The 25,584-nt window shown below is 41.7% G+C and overlaps 1 protein-coding gene across 1 annotated transcript in view; it reads left to right on the forward strand.

Moving 5' to 3' along the window:
- The window catches only part of SASH1 (SAM and SH3 domain containing 1), a 193,251-nt gene that overhangs the window by 47,119 nt on the left and 120,548 nt on the right, over positions 1-25,584 (forward strand).

Genomic DNA, 25,584 nt, shown 5'->3' on the forward strand with positions numbered 1-25,584 from the left:
ATGCTGTGCGGGGGTACAGAGAAGAGCCCCTGACCCAGGGTGGGAAAGTCAGGGAAGGCTTCCTGCAAGAGGTGATACCCAAGCCCACTCATTAAGGACACAGAGTATTAACCTGATTTTGGGATGGGGGGTGGACGGTGCAGAAGAACTGAAGGCAGAGGTCACAGTTTTTGCAAAGGTCAAAAATTAGGAGAGAAAATGTGGCTTTTAAGGCAATTACAAGAAGTTTACTGTGGCTGAAACCTAAGATATAAATATGTGGAGAAAAAGATACATGGTCTTCTTTAACAATTCCTTGGATTATTCATGATATAAAAAGCTAGGATGTGGGCGCCTGGGTGGCTCAGTTGGTTAGGCGACTGCCTTCGGCTCAGGTCGTGATCCTGGAGTTCCAGGATCAAGTCCCACATCGGGCTCCCTGCTCGGTAGGGAGTCTGCTTCTCTCTCTGACCCTCTCTCCTCTCATGTGCTCTCTCATTCTCTCTCTCAAATAAATAAATAAAATCTTTAAAAAAAAAAAAAAGCTAGGATGTTCTGATTCATCACCATTCACAAGACAAAACAAAAATAATTGCCATTTCCCAACGGTTGGCTGGCTGGGTCAAGGTGAACTTGTGGTTCCCCAGGGTCATGCAGACTTAGTTCAGACTTGGGGGGGGGCGGGTTGTTGTTTTATCGACTTCTCTTTGGTTATCTGCTAGAGAGAACAAAACACGTGGAAAACAGATTTCCTGTGCTGCCTGAAGATTCAAGAAAATGATGAGGGAAGGCGAGTTTGCCCCCACCTGAGTGCGTAGGTCCCAGGTGTTTGGGGGGAATATTGCACCCCCGGACCCGTGTTCTCACTTCCGAAGGATGGCAATGTGATCCGAGTGGCAAAGTGTCTGGAGTTTAAATATTGCACTGCTAAAGCCCTACCGTTGCTCTGAGAGGCATTTGTTTTTGTTTCGTTTCATTTTGTCTTCACGGACAGGACTTGCCAGCTTGGGGCTACTGTTAATTTGCAGATTGCAGGCAGAAACAGTGGGCATTAAACATCAAGTCTGAACTACATTCTACTGTGCGATTCACAGACTTGATGTCAAAATACACTGAGGCTTTATGTCTTAAGCCACATGGTGATACAGTTCTCTGCCCTGGCTCTTCTCACACAAAGTCCCATTTATAGTCAGAGGCCCAGTGGCAATTTAGTCAGCATTTTTGTGCATTGCACCACGCTAACATGGATGGACAGAAAGCAATCTCTTGGCTGCCAGATTTGATCTTGGCATCCTGTGCCGCTTGTAATGGAGGTGTGCTTCTATCCTTTTACACTTAGAAACCTTGGTCGACTGTATAATTTGGGAAGTTTAGATGTGTTTTCTGTGATATAATCGTCTACAAAGCTAGAGGTCTTCATCAGGTTTTTCAAATATGGTTCAGTGACGTCAGCTTCATTTTTGCTCCTGAGCATTGAAAAATGACTGTTTTTGTTTGTTTGCATTTTCTAAAACACAGTATGCCTCAGGGATTAAAAACCAAAATAGCATCTTCCTCAGAATTACAAATGTTTGCCAGAAAGGGAGAGAAGTCTGAGCTTTGTGGTTGTTTTCATTTACATACAATGAAGAATTCCTAAATTTTAATCACATTGGCAGTAACTGGGGAGAAAAGCCAAGGAATTAAAGTCGGTGAGGCCACTTTGATGGCAGAATCAGAGCTTGGGAGGGCTTGGCCAGCGTTTGCGAGAGGAAAGGAGCATTCCTGGTTTTGGAATCAGGACATTTCATAGTTGAACAAGGCCCCCGCCAGGTGCCTTTTTGGAGCCCTGGGATATCAACACCAGGTCACCAAAACCGTAGTGCCATCTAAATGTTTGCATTTAACACTTAAGTACTTTTCTAACGTGGGAGATTGCAATGTAATTTATTTGTGCATATCCCAAGGGAATTATAGGCTGTTTAAACACGTGAATTTGTAGGGGCGCCTGGGTGGCTCAGTTGGTTAAGCGACTGCCTTCGGCTCAGGTCATGATCCTGGAATCCCGGGATCGAGTCCCGCATCGGCCTCCCTGCTCAGCGGGGAGTCTGCTTCTCCCTCTGACCCTTCCCCCTCTCATGCTCTCTCTCTCTCTCTCTCTAATAAATAAATAAAATCTTTAAAAAAAAAAACCCGTGAATTTCTAACACGCTAGAGACGTATGTTTATGGTCTTGCCTTCAGACAAAATGTAAAGGAGTGTGATGGATGTTTATTTTCAGGGCCTAAGTGGGTTTCTGTGGCTGTATCTAGAATGCCTATAATGACGCAATCATCAAAGGTCTAAATTTGAGGCCTCTGGTGGGCGCTGAGTGTCTCGGGCCAAGTGGCCCACCTGTCCTTCAAGGCTCTGTTTAGGGAATAACGAATGTTGGGGGTCTGAAATGGGATTAGACAGAGAAGGGCCGGGCACAGACAGGGAGTCACCTGGGCACAGCTGCCATTGGCCTCCTCACCTTTCCGTCTGGACTTTAGACCAGTCTCACCACAGCTCCTGGCACCGGCATGACTGAGGACAGAGAGACTTGGGCCCTGGGACACCTGGTATATTTGATGGGAGTTTTGGAATGTTCGTGAGATCTGGAGCCGACGGCCAAGACAGAATTCTTGAGACTGTCTTTGGTGCAAAAAGGTGGGTTTTTTAAAGCCCAGGGACGGGACCCGTGGGCGGGACCCCTGGGCACAAAGTTGCTGCTGCCTGCTGGCTATTGATCTGGGATTGTGAGGAGCAATTGATTATATACTTTGGGGTTAGAGGAAGTAAAGATAAGGAACATTCCAAAAGGGTTTTCATATGCTAAAGAAGGCTCTAGGGATGCCCGAGGCCTTTTTATCAAACCAGGGTTGTTTTTCCCTCTAGCAAAGCATTAACATGAAGATAGTTGAGAGCTTCCCGGAGGGGGGTTATACTCTGCCTGCCTCAAATATTTGTCAACGGGGGGGGCAAGTTATAAGGTCATTTAGTTTTATCTACATTTCATTCTGCATCTGTCACTTCTTATAAGAAGATCATTACAGGGATGCCTGGGTGGTTCAGTCAATTAAGTGGCCAACTCTTGGTGACAGCTCAGGTCTTGACCAAAGGATCGTGAGTTCAAGCCCGGTTTTGGGCTCCACGCTGAAGAAGAAGAAGAAGAGACCATTACACCCATTTCAGCAGTTATTTTTTTTAAATCTGGAGCTGCCCTTCCTTCAGTTTGGAAGTTTTGAGAATTTTATTTTAAATAGATGGTGCAATGTTGAGCTAATGTCTTCAGTGCAGCCAATCCAGTCACTCTTCTGGCTTTTCAACCATTTGAGTATCTCTGGAAGGACACAAACTAATTTGGTGACTTTGGAAAATACATCTCCATTTCCTCTAATGTCCGATTATATTACTCAAAAGAAAACATTCGTCTCTAGCTTTTTTCTTTTCTTTTCTTTTCTTTCTTTCTTCCTTCCTTTTCTCTTTCCTTTCCCTTTCCCTTTCCCCTGCCCTTTCCCCTTCCCCTTCCCCTTCCTCTGGGTATTAGACATGGAAGTTAATTTATCAACTGCAGCAGTGATGTTCGAGTTCAGGCTCGGGACTAAGCCAGTTTCTCCATGTCTGGCTGTTCTGAGGCTTGTGCACAAATCATTTATTTATAAGGGATAGTTTGAGAGACTTTCTGCAGTTATTTACCATATGAAGATTCTCTGAATTTGTGCTGTCCATCTCATGGGCCCCGAGCAGAAGCTGGTGGAACTTAATCAAAAATAAATCAAGGGCAAGTCCAAACCAGATTAGAAGCGTATCATGAATATTCGTGAACATCTGGGTGTGTTTGCGGGGGTGTGTGTGTGATTTTTTTTTTAATGTGTGAGACGGCGGAGGCATGGCTTCTTAACAGAGATGCCAAGAGGAAGACAAATTTCCAGCTGTGATTTCAAAGGGTAATTTTTGTTTGTATGTGTATGTCCTTTCACCTTAGGGTGTGGGTTTCACTCTTCCGGTATATTCCTTTGGTCTCTTTCATCTTCTGGAATCTGTTTTGGTATTTTATCTGAATTCTTCATTGGAGTTTGTTGCTTGACTCATGAAGATTAAGCCTTTCTAAAGGAGAATTTTAACTTAAGGAAAAACATCTTTAATATATTTTTTTATGTAAAGATCTTATTTTATTTTAGAGAGAGAGTGGTGCGAGCGGGGGGAGGGGGATGTGGGCAGAAGGAGAGGGAGACTCTCAAGTAGACTCTGGGCAGAGCGCTGAGCCCTACACAGGGCTCGACCTCATGACCCCAAGATCATGACCCAAGCCGAAACCAGGAGTAGTCGGACACTCAACCGACTCAGCCACCCAGGCGCTCCTCCTGTTTAATATTTCTGATCAATCTTTTAAATGCTGGGGATACCGGGATAATTATCAGTTAAGCTCTTCTGAATGACTGCTCATCAGTATGACTTACCATGTCACTCAGTATACTTTATTTGCCTCACTAAAGTACTGCCAATAACTAGAAAGGGTGAATGCAGTACGAGGAGGCCATAATAATAATTATGCTGATAATTATCACAATAATGACATTTTTAAAAGTCCATTGGAGTTTATGAGGTATCCACATCTACTACCTGATTTAGTTTTTTTAATCACCCTGTGAGATGGATATTAGTTTATCTTACTATTTTGACTAGGCAGAGGAAGACACAAATACTCCTAAAGGGAGGCCGTATTGCCTGGAAGGGAAGACCCAGACTCAGACTACTTTGCTCACCCACCTGGATATTCACTGCCTGGAGTCTCAATCCGGGCACTGCCTGATGGGGATGACAATGGCTTCTTCACCAGGTTGCTGTAAAGATTAAATAAAGACGATGTTTGTAGTGCCCTCACCAGACTTCCTAGGTACAAGTTAGAGATCAATGAATATCTGTAACAGATACCATTTTTGTTATTTATCTTAGAAATACTAATTTTTTTTTTTTAGAAATACTAATTATTGATGAGTAACGATCATAAAAATAGGACTTGTCTAAAATCAAGCGGCTTGGGGCACCTGGGTGGCTCATTCAGTTAAGCGTCTGTCTTCAGCTCGGATCATGGTCCCAGGGTCCTGGGATCGAGCCCCGCATCGGGCTCCCTGCTCGGTGGGGAGCCTGCTTCTCCCTCTCCCTCTGCCCGCTGCTCTGCCTATTTGTGCTCTCTCACTCTCGGTCTCTCTGTCAAATAAATAAAAATAAAATCTTAAAAAAAGTAAATACCAAGTGGCTAGTAAGTATCTGCAAAGGGATTTGAAACAGGAGGTCAATGCCAAAATCTCTGCGTCTCCCCAGGCCACTCGTTAACCTTGCTTTTTACTCTGAGAGATTTTTCTCAGTCTTCTTCCCCAAGAATGTAGATCTTGATTTACAGATTAGGTTGTGTGCTTGGGTAATATAATATGAAAGCGACAATGCAATATTATAAGGCATAATATAAAATCCTTTTTATTATACAAATTACAATAATACACTCATTGTAAAAAAAAAATTGAGAAGAGAAACCTACAAAATTCTTTAGAAGTTTAAAGTCTCCTAATACTCATTTACCAAAGATAACAATTCTAAACAGGTTTTATTTATTTTTTTATTTAAGCATTTCAAAAATTTTATTATTGAAGTATATTGACATACAATATTATAGTAGTTTCAGGTGTACAGTGTAGTGATTTGGCAGTTCTGTGGATTACGCAGTGCTCACTATGGTAAGTGTAGTCACTGTGTGTCACTATACGAAGTTATTACACTATTATTGACTGTATTCCCTACGCTGTACTTTTCATCCTTGTGACTTACTTATTTGTAACTGGACGCTTGTACTTCCTAATGCCCTTTATCTGTTTTGCCCATCCCCCACTCACTTCCCCTCTGGCAGCCACCAGTTCTCTGTATTTAACAGTCTGCTCGTTTTGTTTTTTAGATTCTACATGTAAGTGAGATCATACAGTATTTGTCTTTCTCTGACTTACTTCACTTAGCATAACACCCGTAGGTCCATCCACATTGTTGCAAATGGCAAGATCTCGTTCTTTTTTTTATGGCTGAGTAATATTCCCTTGTGTATATATACATATACATGCATATACACGCATATACACGCATACACACACACACCCACACCCTCTTTATCCATGCATCTATCCAGTACTTGGGCTGCTTCCATATTTTGGCTATTTTATTTTATTATTTTTTAAAAAATATTTTATTTATTTATTTGAGAGAGAGAGAATGAGAGATAGAGAGCACGAGAGGGGGGAGGGTCAGAGGGAGAAGCAGACTCCCTGCTGAGCAGGGAGCCCGATGCGGGACTCGATCCCAGGACCCTGGGACCATGATCCGAGCTGAAGACAGACGCTTAACCAACTGAGCTGCCCAGGTGCCCCATATTTTGGCTATTTTAAATAATGCTGTAAATAGGGGTGTAAATATTTTTGAATTAGCGTTTTTGTTTTCTTTGGGTAAATACCCAGTAGTGGAAGGGACTGGATGATACGGTAATTCTGTTTTTAATTTTTGAGGATTCTCGGTACTGTTTTCCAGAGTGGCTGCACCAGTTTGCATCCCACCAACAGTGCATGAGGGTTCCTTTTTCTCCACATCCTTGCCAACACTTGTTATTTCATGTCTTGATGCCAGCCATTCTGAGTGGTATGAGGTGCTCATTGTGGTTTTGATTTGCATTTCCCTGATCAGTAGTGATATTGAGCATCTTTTCATATGTCCATGAGCCATTAGCTTTTAGTTTTCTGGGGGACGCCTGGGTGGCTCAGTCGTTAAGCGTCTGCCTTCAGCTCAGGTCATGGTCCCAGGGTCCTGGGATCGAGCCCCGCCATCGGGCTCCCTGCTCCGCGGGAAGCCTGCTTCTCCCTCTCCCACTCCCCTTGCTTGTGTTCCCTCTCTCGCTGTCTCTCTCTGTCAAATAAATAAAAAATAAAAAATAAAATCTAAATAGTTTTCTGGAGTTCCACATTATTTTCTGTTCATTCTCTTTCTGCACCTTTATTTCTCTTCTTTTTCTCTTTGCACACCCAGAAGTATATGCTTAGAGACAGACAGACATCATGTTTAACTTAGAGCCGAGCTGAGGCAGCAAATTAAAAGAGGGTGGACTAGTTGCTCGAGAGTCATCGGATAGTGGTATGAAGTAAATGAAGAGACGAGAAATTGAAAAAGTAGTTAGAAGAACTCAAAAAGCTCAACAACCTGGACTATTTAGAATAGGGACAAACAACTTTGTAGATTCTGTGGGCAATCCAGAATTAAAAATGATCTCTTAAAATTATATTCCCTACATTGTTATAGAACACAGGGGATCTTAGGCTTTAGAAAAATTAAATTCAAGAAGGTAAAATATCACGAAGACATTTTACTGTACATTTATATATTTACTGTATATTCAGTATATTTAACAGAGTAACCCAATATTAGAGGGTTTATGATACTGTAATTTTAGTGTGCTATAGAATAACTGTTTGAGAGATGACTAAATGATGGCATTCAGTATTCTTCCTGAAAGCGAATGCAGGGAATTGGTAGAATCAGCAAAGCAAAACAACATTTACTGGATCTCTGGTGTGTTTCAGTAACATATTTGGTGCCACGAGGAAGCTATTAGAATCATGAGGAAGCTCATGTTGCAATAGAACAAGACAGCCAAGGATAAGATTATATTAGTCACAGTCATAAGTGGGCGATACAGATCTGCCTACAACATATTCTAGCTCTCCATCCATTCACGTGGAGCTACATTAAGCAGCCGGAAAACAGAAAAGGTTACGGTGGCAATGCTTGTTGGTTGGAAGGCTTAGCTGAACTGGTTTGGAAGAGCAGGTGCCTCGGGCTAGGGTCAGGGCTCTACAACATAACATCAAGCGAAAGACTGGCTTCTGAGTAATTGGGACAAACTTGTACAGTTGCTCAGCTTATGCTATGCCATAAGGCGGACCAGCAGAAGTAAACAGCTCAGCTTTAGGTGAATTTCACAGGGCTGAATTCATAAGGGCACTTAAACTGACAATGCCAACTACAGCAATGACCAAGATTATAGTTATATATTGTTTTTCCAAGTAGATACTTTCTTTTAATTAAACTATAACTGATTGTGTTCTTTATAAAATATTTATTTTATCATCACTTGAGAGAGAGAGAAATATATCATCACTTATCATCCTGTGAAAGCACATAGTACATTTTGGCTCTCTTCAGTACACTCCCATAGGGCTTTTTAAAAATGACTTCGTATTGAGATAAAATTCACATGCCAAAAAATCCATTCAAAATTTTAAGTGTACAATTCACTGGTTTTAGTATGCTCACAGATTCAGTCTTTACCACCATCTAATCCTAGAATCCCATGGTACTTTGTATTGTTTTCATCTTTCTGTAGTGAGTGTATAATAATGTTGTTCATTACTGTATCTCTGTGGCTAGCTAGTACAGGTCCCAGAATGTAGTAACTGATCAATAAATATTTGTGGAATGAATTTATGGCAATAACTGGGCGCTTTGAAGATATTTGGATTCCTGTCCTCAAAAAGCAAGGCTTTCTTAATCCCCTCTTGGTTTTAAAATAAGCATGAATAAGAAACTTCTTTTAAGCAAGAAAATTTTGAAATGTAGTTCTGGGAAAAGAGTGCCTTTATTACAGAATGAATCCATTGGCTAATAAAAACATAAAATATATTAAGAGATTCAAACTTCTAATTAGAGGAGAAAAGGCTCCCAATGTGAAAATATATTTCATAATAAAAAAACCTCTTTCATGCTTAAACTTGGCTTTATATCTATTTTTTAATATGGTTCAGAGGGATAAGCTACTGTCTTAAAATGGGTATCTAAGTGTAAAAATCCAAGATCCAAGGAGGACAATCTTCATAGAAACTGGATTATTTTATATATATATATATATATATATATATATATATATTTATAAAAATTTTTTTTTAAGATTTTATTTATTTATTTGACAGAATGAGAGAGGGAAAGCAGAAGCAGGGGGACCGGCCAGCAGAGGGAGTCCTGATGCAGGATTCGATCTCAGGACCCTGGGATCATGACCCGAGCCGAAGGCAGACGCTTCACCGACTGAGCCACCCAGGTGTCCCTAGAAACTGGATTATAATAAGAAAATATATTTCATATTCCAGTTCTTTCCAAACTGGCTTACCCTCCTACCTCACCTATCATATGGTTGCTGCTTAGACCAGCTCCCCTGCTGGGTTTTCTGTGTATGCCATGTGATAGTCAACTCCAAGACAGCAGCCTACTTTCACAGCAGAGCCCATGGTAAGACCGCATGGAACTGCAGAATAGCAGAGAGGGAAAAAAGTAGTAATGCAAATGCTGGAAGCTGGTGGGACTCGTGAAAGAACCAGTAGTATCTCTTCATAGGCTAGGAGGAGATAGTGGATTCTGCCCAGAGCATGGCTGGATTGAGAGTCTCTAGTTGACACATCTTTCAGCCAAGGAGCAGATGCTCAGACTGGGGTAGGGGTAGGGGTAGGGAGACACTCCTCCTACCCCTTGCCTCTCCTCCCCACTCCCGTGTCTTTGTATCGCACGCTCTGGACATGGGTGGTCCCCTGCCGCTCTTAGAGGCCTGCCTGTGCCTCTGGCCCTCGCGTCCTCCTCCTTCCCTCCTGCCTGTGATCATTGTGTGTACGTGTGTGTGTACGTGTGTGTATACCAGTGTAGGTGAGCAGATGAAAGAGAGAGACTATTAGCAAAGAATGGTGGCCAGGACTGTAGAAAAGACCGTAGAGAGAGGGATGAGCAAGGAGGAAGGAGACCGGAGAAAATGCCCCTTCTGCCCACGTCTCTCATCCCCTCACCCCCCACTTCGGTAGTATTTGGTTTAGAGGCACAGAGAAGAACAAGACATCCTGTCCCTACCCTTGCAGTGTTCTACTCCAGGGCTAGTTTGCAGCAGGGCTGAGAATGCAGATACCAAGGAGCTGTCCTGCTCACCTGTTACCTTTGCCCTCCCATCTGCTGCTCAGCATCCCACCCCTTCCTCTCCCATCTCCTCCTGCCTTCACTTCTCCTCTCACCACCTGGCCCTTTGTCCATCTGGAGCCCAGCCTTGCTCCTGAGCCTACCCCTTTCCCTCTACCCAGGTGAAAGTGTCCACCAGTAACAACTCCAGGCTTTGCACCCTCGCTCACTTCCTTGGGGGCAAATTCATCTTGGAACCTCTAATTGGATGTCAACTCCACTTTCCCATAGAAACTTGTTCTGTGTGGCTCTACATTCTGTATCCTAGCACATCATGAGATTAAACTGGACTAGGAGGCTTGACTTGGGAATGTGCCCATTTTTCCTGACATTAAAGCTCAATGTTACCTCAAAAAAAAAAAAAAAAAGAGAGAGAGAGAAATTGACAAGGTAATGTTTGGAACCCAACCTATCTTGTGCTGGGGAGTGGCCTCCACGGGAACATCGAACTTGGAGATGTTTTCTCCAGGTGGAGATGTGTTTATGCCCATGTCACACGGACTTGAGGATGGGACAGAGGATAGGGCAGGGCTGGAGAACAAGCCAGACGGACATGCTTCTCATTGTTGGGTGCCTGTCACATGGCCTGACCCGAGGAGATGCACATTTTGAACAAAAGCCAGCATTTTACTCAGATCCGAGTTTATTGAGCAACCCTCTGTTTGTTGGCTTGTTTCCTTTGACTGGAATGTTTACCGTATGATCCTCAAGGAACACCTCTGAGGGACTTCATTAGGAGGCCTAGTGTGGACATGGCTGATTATGAGTGATACCTGCTTGTGAACTGCAAGAGACAAAAAAGGAGATCTCAATAAATGCAGCTGGCTTGTTATTTTAACTTGCTGTGTTATGTTAAAGTAGTGTTACTGTTGGTATCAGATTCCAAATTCAGTGCTCCAGCTTAGAGAGAACAGTGTCCGATCCATTAGCGCTCAGCAGAGAGACAGCCAACATGTGCGTTGTTCCTTCTAGGACAATTTACAGGAGATCGTCGAACATTGGTGCTAAGACATGGGGCCTTGGGAGTACAGGCAGTCCGCGAAGGAGCTGGTTCTGGCGGATTGGCCAGACAGAAGGCTATGTTTGGAAGTGTCAGTGAAGGCAGAGGGGACCGAGGAGAGTCTGGGGCCAGGAAGACAGGCCCTTCTCAGGTCTAGGAAGGCATTGTTCATAAGGGTGGTGGTAGTGAGGAGGGTTGAATTTTTTTAGTTTAGCTTTTAGTTTTTCAGTTAAAAAATTTATTTTTTAAAAAGAATATAGTACATACACATAAAATTTACCGTCTTAACCACTTTAAGTGTGCAGTCAGTGGCCTTACATATAGTCTCATGGTTGTGCTGTCATTGCTACCATCTGTCCACAGAACTCTCTTCATCCTGCAAAACCAGAGCCCTGTGCCTGTTACAGCTTCCCATTCCCCCCTTCCCCAGCCTCCAGCAGTCACCTTTCTACTTTTTGTCTCAATGGATTTGACTGCTCGAAATACCTCATACAATTGGAATTCTGTAGTATTTGTTCTTTTGTGACTGGTGTGTTTCACGTAGTATAATGTCCTCAAGATTCATCCGCGTTGTAGCATCTGTCAGAATTTCCTTCTTTTCTAAGGCTGAATAATATTCTGCTGTATGTATATGTGACATTTTGTTTATCCGTTAATCCATCAGTGGACGGTTAGGTTGCTTCCACCATTTGGCCACTGAGAGAGTAATGCTGCTGTGAATATGAGTGTACAAATACCTCAGTTCTTTGGAGTTATATACCCCAAAGTGGAGTTGCTAGACCTTGTGGTAATTCCATTTTTTATTTTTTTGAGGAACCTCCATACTGTTTTCCATAGCAGTTGCACCATTTTACATTCCCACCAACAGTGCAGAAAGGTTCCAGTTTCTCCACATTCTTGCCCACACTTGTTCTTTCCTTTCCTTTCTTCTTTCCTTCCTTTCTGAGGGCCATCTTAGTGGATGCAAAGTGGTACCTTAATGTGGTTTTGATTTGCGTCTTCTTATTGATGAGTGATGTTGAGCATCTTTTCAATGTGCTTGTTGACCACCTGTATATCTTCTTTAGAGAAATAATCTATTCAAGTCCTCTTCCCATTTTTGAATTGGGTTGCTTTTGTTGTTGATTTGTAGGCGTTCTTTATATATTCTGGATATTAATCCCTTATAAAATATATGATTTGCAAATATGTTCTCCCATTCCCTGGGTTGCTCTTTGACTGTATAAATAGTGTCCGTTGATGAACAAAAATTTTATAATTTTGATGAAGTTTAATAAGTCTAATTTTTCTCTTGTTGCCCGTGATTTTGGTATCCTAGCCAAGAAATCATTGCCAAAGATAGTGTCATCAGCTTTTTTCCCCTATATTTTCTTGTAAGAGTTTTATAGTTTAGCTCTTACAGTGAGATCTTTGATCCATTTTGAGTTTAATTTTTGTATATGGCGTAAGGTACCCCTTTAGCTTTTGTTATCATTCAGCTTATACATGATCATATCATTTCAAGAGATTTGTTTTGAAGAAAAACAGTCCCTGCCTCTCTTCCACCTTGTTCCTTGCCTGTGGACTGTTGATCACCCACTACACTTGTCACTGTGTCTTGCTCTAGAGCCACCTCTGCATTCTCTCCCTTGGATCCCTAAGGGAAATGACCCTTGTTTTTCGGAACCCCTATTGCAGTTTTTTTTTTTTTTAAGATTTTATTTATTTATTTGAGAGAGAGAGAATGAGAGACAGAGAGCACAAGAGGGAAGAGGGTCAGAGGGAGAAGCAGACTCCCCGCTGAGCAGGGAGCCCGATATGGGACTCCAGGATCATGACCTGAGCCGAAGGCAGTCGCTTAACCAACTGAGCCACCCAGGCGCCCACCCCTATTGCAGTTTTATCATACTTCTATGGTGCCTGTTCTTTTCTACCTTGTATTATTATTCATACTTGTCTCATCCCTTCTACCAGATTGTAAGCACCTTATAATCGCATTTTTCTGACCTTTATCCTTCAGAGCATTTGCCACAGTACCTGGTGCCTCATGGTCACTTGTACCTTGCAGAGGCCAAGGATTATTAACTGAATATCCCATTATGAAGAGTTGTAAGTAGTAGTATGTGAATAGCAGTACTGAATTTAAAATGTTCTCATGTTTCTGTTTTTGCTTAAATGAATTCTGGAGTTCAGTTTTATTTTCTTTAAAGTGTCCAAAATGTTGTGAAAACTGCCATCAACATATTAAATAAAAGAATTAGAGAACAATAAAAGATTAAGAGAAGGGTACTATTTTGTACCAGTATCACCTTGGGGCTATATAAGAGATTTCATACCTAAGTGACTTCAAGTTTGTCCTTAAAAACTGCAATCTATATTTAAAACCAGACAACAAGGAGAAGGAGATTTCTTGTGCTTTTAATAAAGTTGAACTGCTAGAGGCAGACACGAAGCAGATATCAGATGACTAGTCTGGGCACTTGGAGAGTCACTTTCACTGCAGACCATAACGGAACCCACTCTTAGCTTGACATGATACTCGTGCTTCTCCCATCACGGTGTTGCCTGTGGAAAACCTCCTGGTGTGTGTCACTTGAGGCTGTGAATGCACCTATGGTACGGTAACAGTGAGTTTAGAAAGTGTTTGTAGGGTAATCCTGATGAGTACTCACCATGACAAACTGCTAAAGTATCGAGGTGGGGATTGCTTTGTTGTAAGGAAAAGCCGAGGGGCACCTGGGTGGCTCAGTGGGTTGAGCATCCGACTCGTGATTTCAGCTCAGGTTATGATCTTGGGGTCCTGGGGTTGAGCCCTGAATCAGGCTTCATGCTCAGTGGCGAGCCTGCTTGAGATTCTCTCTCCTTCTCCCTCTACCCCACCTCTCCCTGCTCTCTTGTTCTCTCAAATACAAATAAATCTTAAAAAAAAAAAAAAAAAAAGCAGTGTTGTGGAAAGCAGTGCTCATGGTTATATTTTTAATGGTTGCATATCCAAATAACAAAAGAGATTACTTATAATCTAGAATAGTTCTCAGTCAGTTCTCTTGAGACAAGAGCCGTACTTTCCTGTAAACCAACAAACCTTATTACCAGCATTACATTTTCTCTGTAGGACAGTCTTAGTTATAAGATGCACATAAAGTCACATTCCTTAGTAAATGGAAACCTCATGAGGTAATAAACAAAGCACGTCGCATTAGAGGTAATAAGCATTCTAACATGAGCTGGCTCTGGGGGGGGACTTCATGATATACCAGTGTAACACACTGCAATGGCACAAGCCATCCAGAGGTGTAATATAAAGCTTCGCCCACAAATCTGTGACACAAGCATAAAAATTGCCTCCTGGGTCTGCATTTTTATTTAAGCAATTCCACAAATCTTAGTTAACTATATAATCTTGTGATTCAGTCACTAAGGATTGACTGAGCACTTTACCAGGTGTCCTGGGGTCCAGGAGAAATGCCGTATGATTCCCCCCCCACCCCCACTAAACAAACACACATGAAAAAGTAGAGGACAGGATTTTATGTAGTTCGGCGTGATGCACTCAGTCAGCGTCTGTCGGGTCCTCACCATGTACGAGGCTACATCTGAAACTGTGTATGGAATTAAAAATATGTCGTTTGGGCTTTTAGTAATTTCCTATGTTAAATTTTAATGACATTAATATGAAGCATGAAATGCCCCTTACAATTTCTAGTTATTTCCAAATTCATTCTCAAAAACCATAAAGGGAATATTTCCCGAAGCTTCTTTGCAGGCTACACTCCTGATGGATTTTCCACTAGTTTTTTTTTTTTTTTTTTTTTTTAAGATTTTATTCATTTATGAGAGAGAATGAGCCGGGGGACGGGCAGAGGCAGAGGGAGGGAGAGGTAGACTCCCCGCTGAGCACGGCGCTCAAGGCGGGGGCTCAATCTCAGGACCCTGAGATCGTGACCTGAGCCAAACGCAGACACTTAACCGCCTGAGCCACCCAGGTGCCCCTCCACTAGTTTTTTAAATCCTTAATCTTCATTTTGGTATAATTCATGTTGTTACAAAACCCCTTTATGGCCTGAAGCTAGACTGAACATCGGTGCTTGGGACTTATGACTTATAGTGAAGGTGTCACAGTATATGTGTCTGAATAACCATATTTCACAATATTTAAGAGAACTACAGTTTTGCAAGGTAGAGGGACTCTTTTAGCTAGATTTTGCTTTAAGGATCGAGAAAATTACAGTTCACTTAAGAAATGATTAACAAGCATCTCGTGTTTGTTTTTCACATAAATTTCAGTTCGTACCTCGCTCTCTCCTGACAGTAGAGACCGGTATCTGCTGAGGTGTCAGCACTTGGAGAGGAGGATTCTTCGATACGTTACAGCTACACCTAAAGCATCGATGAATGGAGGGAAAAAAAGTTGCTTAAAAAGTGGTGTAAAATGATACAGTGAAGTAGTTATTGTTTGGGTGTTAAACTTATAATTTATACTGTAGTTTTACTTCAGTTTGCAGTGAGTCCCCCAAAGCTAGCGTACTACAGCGTGGGGTGTATAGGGAAAGGGGTGTATAGGGAAAGGCTTCTTTCCCTATACAGGAAGAGAGGCATTTCTTCAAGAAAGCAGCTGAGTTAATCTGAGTAATACCAAGATTTTAATGATGCTAATCTACAGGGAAAAGTTTTGGAAACCGTGTGAACCTGGTATGTGTACTGATTTCTTATCCACCACACAAAACTTAAAGTCTATTTTTCCTAGTTGGGGCTACGTCAGTATTTCATTTGGATCATGTTTGGGTGTTCAGTGGAGCTTAATGCAGATCAGTTTCAGTTAAATGAGTAAGACCATAAACTTGCCGAGGCAGTGGCACCCATATTGTGGAAGCCTTGAATGTCAGGTTAGCAGTTCGACATCGTTCTGTTGTTAAGAGGGAACATAGGAAAGGTTTTGATTAGGAGAAAGACAGGAGTATTATGTTCCTGGAAAGTTTGATTTCTCAGTGGTGCATCTGATTATTTGGGAGGGGGAAGAGCCGTTGGAAGGCCCTCACTACAGTCCAGACGAAAGGTAACAAAAGCCCGAGCAAATATACCAGGTGTAAAAACATACTAGGTGTAGAAGTGGAAACGGATACAAGAAGCATATCGTTGGAGGGACTGAGAGCTTGACTGAGTCTCCGGGAGGGAGAGGATGAGTGACAGTGCTGGCAGGTTGGTGTGGTCGTTAACAGGTGAGAGTGGGGAAGAGCTGGGTGTAACAGAAGAGGAGCCCACTTGACGATGTGCAGAGATCGAGGTCCTGTCCAGACATTCTTGTGGAGCTGAACAGCCAGGGACTAGAGCATGGTGGCCTCTGATGTAGAGAAGCCCCTGAGTGGGGGAGATACGTTCTGAGACTTCCTCATCGTGGTCTTCCTGGCACCCAACCTGATGGCTGGCCTTCAGTGATTGGTCAGCAGGAGGCGAGTGGAGGCAGTGGGTATAGAAAATTCGTTCGAGAAGTTTGGCTGGCTTGGAAGAAATGGAACAATGAGTGGGTAGAGAATGGACCTCCCTCCCTTTCTTCCTTCCCCCACCTCTGTACTCTCCTCCTGTCTGTTCATATCTCCCCTCCTGCTGTCCCTTCTGTGGGGAGAGCTGAATAGGTCTGTGTGCCACAAAGGAGAGAAGAAAAGAATCCTGATGAAGAAATAAAATAAAAAGATAAGTAGGTGGCGAATTGCTCCTTTTTATGAAGTCTGTGTAAAAACAAAGGAAGTGTTACCTTCCCTCTTTGGAGAATGGAAAGTACTTAAAGCTTGGGTGGCTTTTCTGGTCCTCCTGTTAGCAGGGGGACATCATATTTACAGCAGGCGAAAGTCATCCCACAAGGTTTGTTTTTCTGCCTTTATCAGCGTGCTGTTTGCTGAAAAGGAGGGTAATTGTGCAAAGAAATAGAAGAAACACCCAAATAATTAGGTTTGAGACCCCAAACATGCTAAATAGCAGGTCATAAGGCACAGTCAGAAAGCATATAATGGGAAGAATTTCCAGTGTCCCTGCATGTCTCTTCATGTGGATGTTGTTGGAAGCAGATGGTTTTAGTAGGTAATTGAATATAGAGACTCTTAGGGGGTAGAGCAGACTGGTATGGGGTGAGTTTGGGAGGTAGAAATTGTGGCTTTGCCATTTACTAGCCGTGTGAGTGGGAGCAAGTTACTTAATCTCTCCTAAGTCTCAGTTTCTCCATGTGTAAAAAGAAGGCACACATAATCTCTCTCTTTGAATGTCCCAGTGAGAACTAGGAAATAATTTTTTTAAAATGTATTCAACAAATATTTATTGAACACCTACTACGTGCTAGGCAGTGGGGCTGCCGCAGTGAAGAAAACAGGTGAAGCACCTGCCCCCATGGAGCTTACATTCTGCAGGGTCCAGGAGGGCTTAATACATTTCTCAAAAGGTAGTATTTATCAAGCACCAAGCATAATACCTGGCTGTGTTTAATATGAGCCAACACTGTCGACATCGCAGAGGGCAGACGTTTTCCTCTTTCTATGATGACAAATGGGTAGTGCTTCCACTGACAAATGAATTTTAAAATGGGTGAGTATTTTTAATTTGGGAGAGGAAATCCATTAGTGCTATCGGTGTGTGCATGTCAACTGAACATTTTACATGTTAATATTAATCAGTGATAATCGTTTCTATGCCTAGGAAATTCTGATTGTTATAAAAGGGCCTGGGTACTGATTTTCATATATTGTGATTCTTCTACCTATTAAATAATAAGCACGAAGGAAGAACATCAGTTTTCTGACATCTAATAGCTTTGACCCAGCCTTTTCTCTAAACTCCCTCTCCTCCCCGTAGCGTCCCACATCTCAGGAACAAGACAATATTGAGAAAGCAATACTGGAAGAAGAGTATTGATTTTGTAGGAAATATTCTACAGGACAGTTTTCTTTAAAAAAAAAAAAAGAATTAATCAAAAGAGGATCACTGTTCAGTCATTTGGTAAGGTTAACACTGTTGTCTCAGAGCATAGGTATTAGAAAGGTAAATATGAATGAGTTTGAGAAAATGCCTTGCACCTACCTGCTCCTGCAAACTTCAGGAATTTGAAAATTGATGGCAGTCACCTGAGAGCCAGCAGGATCCAGGTCGTACAGAGCTGCCACGATGGCTTATTAATAATTATAGAAGGGAAAACACAGGTGGGAACGAGGCAAACCCCAGTGGTTCAGCCACTGGAGGAGTACAGCTGTTTGGGGGAACTATCTGCAAACCTCCTAGCCAAAGGCAATCCATTAAACCTACCCACTCAGTCCTAGGATTCCCTTTGGCAAAAGGAGGCATTCTTCAAGAGGGAACGTGGGACCTGCCCTCGTCCATTAAAAATAAACCTCTTATTTTTCCAGAAGCCAGAAAAGCTTTGTGTAATCATAGTCTAGAGAGGTAAATTTGATCCCACATTTAAACCTACACCCATCAAAACACTTGACTTAACTGGCCAAGTGAGTCGGGCCAGGGCTCCAGAGAGACACTGGCCTTGGTGTTTAGTTCTAGACCATCCCAGAAGCTGCTTCCTTGTGCCCTCTGGTGGTCCGCTGCACCATGACTCACTCTTGGAGCTGGACATGACATCCGAAAAGACAAGATGCGAGATATTTCCTTCTTTACCCACTTGAATTGCTTGTTTTCAAGAAAAAGGGTGAAATGAAGCAAGCTCTTTGAGGTTTCCCTGAAAACTTGGCATTGACTGCAACTAGTTTTTTTTTTTTTCTTTTCTTTTTAAGGTGTCTTTTATGTTCTATTCAGTAATCCCCACCAGTTGTATGCTCTTTTGGAGGGATTCTCAGTGAAAGAGTAATGGGTTTTACAATAGTCCACAAAACACTCTCCGTTTTGCTCAACTGGTAGATAGATTTAAAAATAGCTCTTGAATTTTGCAATGTGGTATGCCATGTGTGAGCTCCTGGGACAACATGTGTGCTGCACATCGCAAAACCCTTCACAAGTGTTACCTCGTTAAGCTGCACAGGATCTGACAGGTGGCTGGCTCCTCCATGACTTGCAGGGAAAGAGGACCACTGCGCATGCACCGTCAGCTCAGAACAGTGGCTTCGTTGTTTTGGGTTGTGCTTCCTCAAGAGAGGATGAGTCTTCCTTGAGTTGCCAGTGGAATAGTTAGATATCCCAGTATCTTCTCTGGGACATAGATAATTATGGAGTAAGATTCAGTACCACCTGTAGCTACTTCAGATTTTTGCCAGACAAGGCCAGTTATTGATAGCAGGATCAGAAACAGGCAGGAGAGACTGGTCCTTGGATGTAGATCTGCCCACTTGGGAGAGGCCTCGTGGTTTGGATTGACTAGAGAGGCTCAGGTCTTTGGTAGGAAGTTTAAGTCTGGGCAAGCAGCAGGGGATGGGGGTCTTCAGGGCAGCCCCAGGAAAAAGAGAGCAGCCTGAATTGGGATGTGTATCTGTTGTTAGATCTGTGAGCGGGTGGACAGGACTCCATTGCCAGGCTGATCATGGATGGGGCAGAACCCCTGTCTTGGGAGAAGAAGACTGCGATTATTGTACAGTTACCAGAACAAAGCTTTGAGAAGGAAGACAACAGCAAAGCAGAAACACACGGGAACAGGCTAAGGAGTAGGGAGGGAGGATGGGGACTCAGCAAACTAGAGGTGGCCTGGTCAGCACTGGGGCACTGACCGGAAGAGCCAATAGATGTTAGCATAGCAATTAAGAGTATGCATCCTGGAATCAAAGAGACTCTGCACCTTCTAGCATGTGGTCTTGGGGAAGATACTTAGTGTCTGTGCCTCAGTCTCCTTGTTGGTCAAATGGAAATAGTAAAACGTCCTACTTTATGAGGTTTTTTAAAAGATGAAATGAAATAATATATGTAAAGTGCCTTAGAATGGTCTGTGGCATCAAGTAGCACTTGATAAACGTTGGCAGTGATGGCAGTGAAGATGATGATGATGGTAATCATGTTGATGATGATGAATCAGAAAGTACCGAAGAAGTGCCTGCTCCTCAAGGAGGAATCGGCCCCAGAACATGTACTCAGTTTATAGGTGGTGATCCAGTGACTTCCAGAAGGGATGGGAAATAGGATGCAGGGTGAGAACTAGCCTTGTGGCCTTGGTGAGCACTTGGTAAATACTTGGTGTTAAAGGGGTGTATTGACCAGGTAGCCCCAAGGAGTTTGTTACTGTTCTTTCTATAGTTATTTGATGATACCTTGGTGTAGATAATTGAGTCCGTCAGTCAGTTCAATTTTTAAAATATGAACCATTTGAATATAATTATTTCAAAGAGGATTTTTAAGAAAATAAGTACATGCTTTTATGTATTCCCAGCCCACTCTGTTCAGTTTTTCCGCTGGTTGACTGCTCAGGATAAGCAGGGACAAATGGCAGCCTCTGTGATCCTTAACAAAACCCTTGACATGTGTGGTGGAAGATATATATAGAACTTAACGTGGTTTCTGTCTTTGTTTTGCCTTACTGCTCAATACACTATCTTTCTCTTGCTTTGTGGATCAAGTTATTACAGTGTCAGAACCTAGGGATTAAAAACATAACAAAAGTTTTAACTCAATCGATAAATGTGTATTGATTTCCCATTATGTGCAAGGTATTAGGCTTTCTGTGCCATGGTCTCTCCACTCCAGTCTCCTCTGCCGCCTTTCATTCATTTATTCACCCAGCAAATATTTATTATGGGGTTATTTAATCTTTACCAGGCACTGTGCTAGGTCTTGGGTTGTGACCGAGCCACCTCAGTGGTGATACCATATCATTACTGGGATTGCATCTTCTTTTTAAGAGATCTGACTGTAACATTCAAGACTCGTACTCTGTTGATTCTCAAGGTAGAAGTCATGGCTCTAGGTTCATTCCAGCCTTTTTAGAGGGACATGTAGTAGTCAGGGACACAGTCAGCCCTTCTCTACAGTTTCCCAGGCAATTGGTCATCGTATTTGGACTCACTCCTTTTTTTTTTTTTTTGGTCCTGCTCCAGATGCTAAGAAAGGGCCATCCATCTGTTTTCTGCCCTTTGAGACCAGGTCCTGATAATGTTTCCTGTTTGCACTCTTCTGAAGTTTTTGTTTGCTTTTCCTGAGGAAAAATTGTTATCTGCTAGGGGAAAATTGGCTTACTATTTGTGAACATGCACATTTTTTGTGCATATAATATGTATCATCTTATATGAAGTAACCATTTTCTCATTAGCAACCTGATGATATTTATGTGATTGAGGCTAGTTAACAGATGACAAGAAGATACTTCCAGTTCTTTCTTTTTGTGCTACAGAAAAGGAGAATTTGACAGGGCGGTTTAAGAAAGAGGGAAAGTAAAGCAAAATTTCTGTGAGGAAAATTCTAAATTATTGACATTTTTGAAACCTTAGTAGTATAATGCAGTGTAAAACAATAAAATACTGGGTGCCTGGGTGGCTCAGTCGTTAAGTGTTTTGCCTTCTGCTCAGGTCATGATCCCAGGGTCCTGGGATCGAGCCCCACATTGGGCTCCCTGCTCCATGGGGAGCCTGCTTCTCCCTTCCCCCTTCCCCCTCCCCCCCCCCCCCGCTGTGTTCCCTCTCTCACTGTCTGTCTCTCTCTGTCAAATAAATAAATAAAATCTTTAAAAAACAACAACAACAACAATAAAGTACTGTGATATGTGTGTGTTGAATAATGTATCTTTAAATGACAAATGCTCCACAAAGGTCTGTTTGTAGAAAAGAAATTGGTCATCATGTGTGATTAAAAAAAAAAATCCATATAGGGGCACCTGGATGGCACAGTCGTTTAAGTGTCCAACTGTTGGTTTCAGCTCAGGCCAGCATCATGGGGTCCTGGGATTGAGCCTTGCATGGGGCTCCACACTCAGTGTGGAGTCTGCTTGAGATTCTCTCTCTCCCTTCCCCCCTCCCACTCATGCTCTCTCTCTTTCAAATAAATAAATCTTTTTAAAAAAATCCGTATACATCTCTTAGGCTTTGAATATTCTAAGTCCCCATTATGGTATAGAATCTTGATAGTGTGCCATGTATATGTATAATGTTTGAACCAAGTCTGACTCTAGGTCTGTAAAAGGAATAACTTTAGAAAAAAATACATTTTAAATAGAAACATTTTTGTTTTGCTTTCTGATTGTAAAAGTAGTATATACAAATTGTAGAGAAATAAGAAAATAGAGAAGGTCCTGAAAAAGAAAATAAAGATTATGCTTAAGCCTCCCACCCCCACCTTGGATATAACCACATTTTGGCTTATTTCTTCCCAGACTTTTGTCTGTACAAATATATTCATTCAACAGATATTGAGTGCCCTCTAAGTGCCAGGCACTCTGCTGGGTTCTGGGGATACACCAGGGAACAATATATACAAAATTTCCTGCTCTGGTGGAGTTTACATTCTATATATGTACACTTATGTACCCAAATATTAGGATCAAGCTGTATGCACAGTGCTTCTGATTATATTCCTCAACCTTCTATAAGGAACACCCTTCCCTTATTAACTATTCTTTAGTATTGTGATTTTTAATGAGTACATACCCTTTTTATCTTGTGAATGTACTATAGTTTATTTATCCCCCAATTTGAGCTATTTAGGTATTCTTCACTTTTTTGTTACTCTAAAAGTAAATGACCATGAACATCTTTAAATGTAAATCTTCACTTTCATAACTTACTTCCTTAGGGTAGATTATTAGATGTGAGTGTCGCAGGTTGAAAAGTAGGAACATTTTAAAGACTCCACAGGAGCACTGTTAAATTCTCATCTGAAAATACTACATAATTTGCACTTATACGAGCAGCATATCTGTGGTCCTTTTTTAAATTTATGCTTCCCAGTATTTATTATCAGGAGAAAGAAAACTTTACCAATTCGGTTGATGAAAAGTAGTTTCATAGTGTTTTAAATTGTATTTCTTTGATCATTTCTAAGAACACACATATTATTATTATCTTTCTGTGACTCATCTCTTAAAAGTTATTCGCCCATTTTTTCCAATCTAAAATAGTTTTTCTTACTTATTTATCAGCACTCTTTATATATTGAGCCATTTAGACCATTATGATGTATGTGGCAACTTTTCCCTTGTTGGAGAATATACACTTTTTCCAACTTCTCCACCAACCAAATTATGAGAAGGGAAATGAAGGGGAGGTCCTCCTCTTGATATGAAGGAGACGTTGGATTTTAAGCCAGAATCTCCCTTCCTGGCCACAGAAGCAAGGGCTCCAGTGCTATGATAGCAGTACCTACAAGCAATAATGCCCAAGAAATACTGATAGTTCTATAGACAAAGCTGTCTTTAGTGCCATGCAGGATGCAAGTAGGCATGTGCACATGGGGAGTAGTTAACTCTGTACTGGCCAAATGGTATCCCACCTTGCCCCCTCCTCCACTGTAGTAATCATGGTGCGTGTGGATTTAATTAGTTTCCAAAAAATGAGAGCCATTTATCGACATGTATCTAAGCATACATATAGATACATTTTCACGTTGTAGAAAGAAAAAGTTGGGTCTCTTAGTTGTGAGCAACTGAATGAGATCCCAGCAAAGAGCTGCTGTTCTGAACAGGGAGACAGATTTATGTTTAAAACTATGCAACTAGGTAATAATTTTGATCAATGAAGTATGTTTGCTATAGTCACGATTAAAGAAACAGATAAATCACAGTAATTTCAACATGGCACTTTGGCCACTCAATAAATCTGTATTTTAAATTTCATTTGCTTTTGAACTAAGTTCAATAATTTATAGAGTAAGTCATTCAAAGATTAATGCTCAAAAGGGAGGAAAATCACTGCACAGGAACAGAAACATATCATTTTATGTATATTACATTGAGACTTGGTCTACTTGTGTTTCCATTATAAACCTGACTTTTCCAGCATTTATAATACAGCAGTAAAAAAGTTTGCCCAGGGCTAGAATTTGCTATTTGTCTCGACTTTCTGATATTCCAATTTTTATTTTGTCCTTCTTTCTCAAATACTGTGACTTCCATCCCTGCATTTTTAGATGTTTACATCATTAGGTAACACTATTAATTCCAAAAGCTCATTTACTTTAGAAGTACAAATTTGTGGCTCATGATTTCAGAATGCATTGGATTGTGTTAATTCTGAGGCTTTTCAGGATGGTTATAAAACTTATAAAGGTGGTTTGAAAATACAATTCAAAAGAGTAAAAAAGGATAGTTCAATGTCATGATAGCACCTTTTGATTTAATAGCTACAAGGACAATAATAATGCTTTAAATCATGACAAAATGTGACCCAGTCTATTCAGTATTCATTTAAATTTGGCATCTCCAGTTTGATCAGGCTACATAATTTTTTTTTTGTAAAATCCATATTCAGACACCCAGTCTGCTTACTAATCAGTTCAGATGTTATTTATATGATAATATGGAGCTTTTGGTTTTTTATATTCTCAGTTATGTGTTTTTCTTATTTGGCCATGAGCTCCTGAAGGTCAGTGCCTATTCTTTATACTCTTGGTACCCAGCATGTCAACTAAGTACAGAGTAGACACTTAGGAAATATTGGTCCAATAGATGCATACGTGAACGTTTGTTCAGTTACAGGCTGTCGGATTTGTCGGCAATGTACTAGCTTTTGAAGATTATCCATTCCAAAATATTTGAGTCATTAGGTCATTTCCCCATAAAAATATAATGTAAAAGGTAAATGATCCCATAGCAGTTTACTTAACTTCCCACAGTTACACTCCAGAACAAATAATACAATCATTGTAATCGGACAGAGGTCTGAACCAGTTTCTGAAAGAACCCCCATCCCAGCCTCAGATGGTCCCATGGTCCTGCTCAAGCAGTAATAGATTTTACGTATTGGTAAATAATTTGTTCTCTTGTTGGTCACCTGGCTGTACTGCTCCCCCACCCTTTTTTTTTTTTTTTAAGGTTAAACACATCCCTTTCTTTGTACTTTAAAATCATTCATCTTGGTTATCCCTTCCTAGAGCACTGAAGATGAGTCATACCAGGTTTAGGTGTGACTCCGGATCTGTTGATCCCTTCCACCTTCAGATCACTGAATCCCAGCATAGAGGCCCTTCTGAGCAGCCTTGTCAGGGGCAGAAATTCTGAAAGGGCTTCAGCATCGCTTGGAAACTGGGTAGAAATATAAATTAGTGGGCCCACTCCAGAAGGACTGAATCTGAAGCTGGGGAGGAGGCTGGCAATCTGTGTTGAATCAGCCCTCCAGGTGACTACGGTGTAGTAGGTGTAGAACGGCTGTTCAAGGCCTGCTGGAGCATGCGTGGTCCTAGATGCCATCTTAATATTCAAGTCCTTTGGGCGGTGAGCTCAGCGGTGGTGTGTGCCCTAGCAGCCAGATGCCCAGTACTCTGCTGCTCTACCTCACATTCAAGGGGCCTTGGAGCTGTCAGAGGAGTTTGGTTTAAGGTTCAGACATGGTGGAGGGGCACTGGGACCCTCGGGCCCCATGTAGCCAAGCTGGGCTTCAGGATGATACTGGATACACAAGGGTGCACATTAGAACGTTGTCAGTATTTTGTAATACCTAATAGGAAAAATTTCAACTGGATTTGAAATCTGTTAACATTTTCATAAG

The sequence above is a fragment of the Callorhinus ursinus genome, unplaced genomic scaffold, assembly GCF_003265705.2.
Source record: "Callorhinus ursinus isolate GAN/ISIS: 27379988/994484 unplaced genomic scaffold, GSC_fseal_2.0 scaffold6, whole genome shotgun sequence".
NCBI lineage: Eukaryota > Metazoa > Chordata > Mammalia > Carnivora > Otariidae > Callorhinus > Callorhinus ursinus.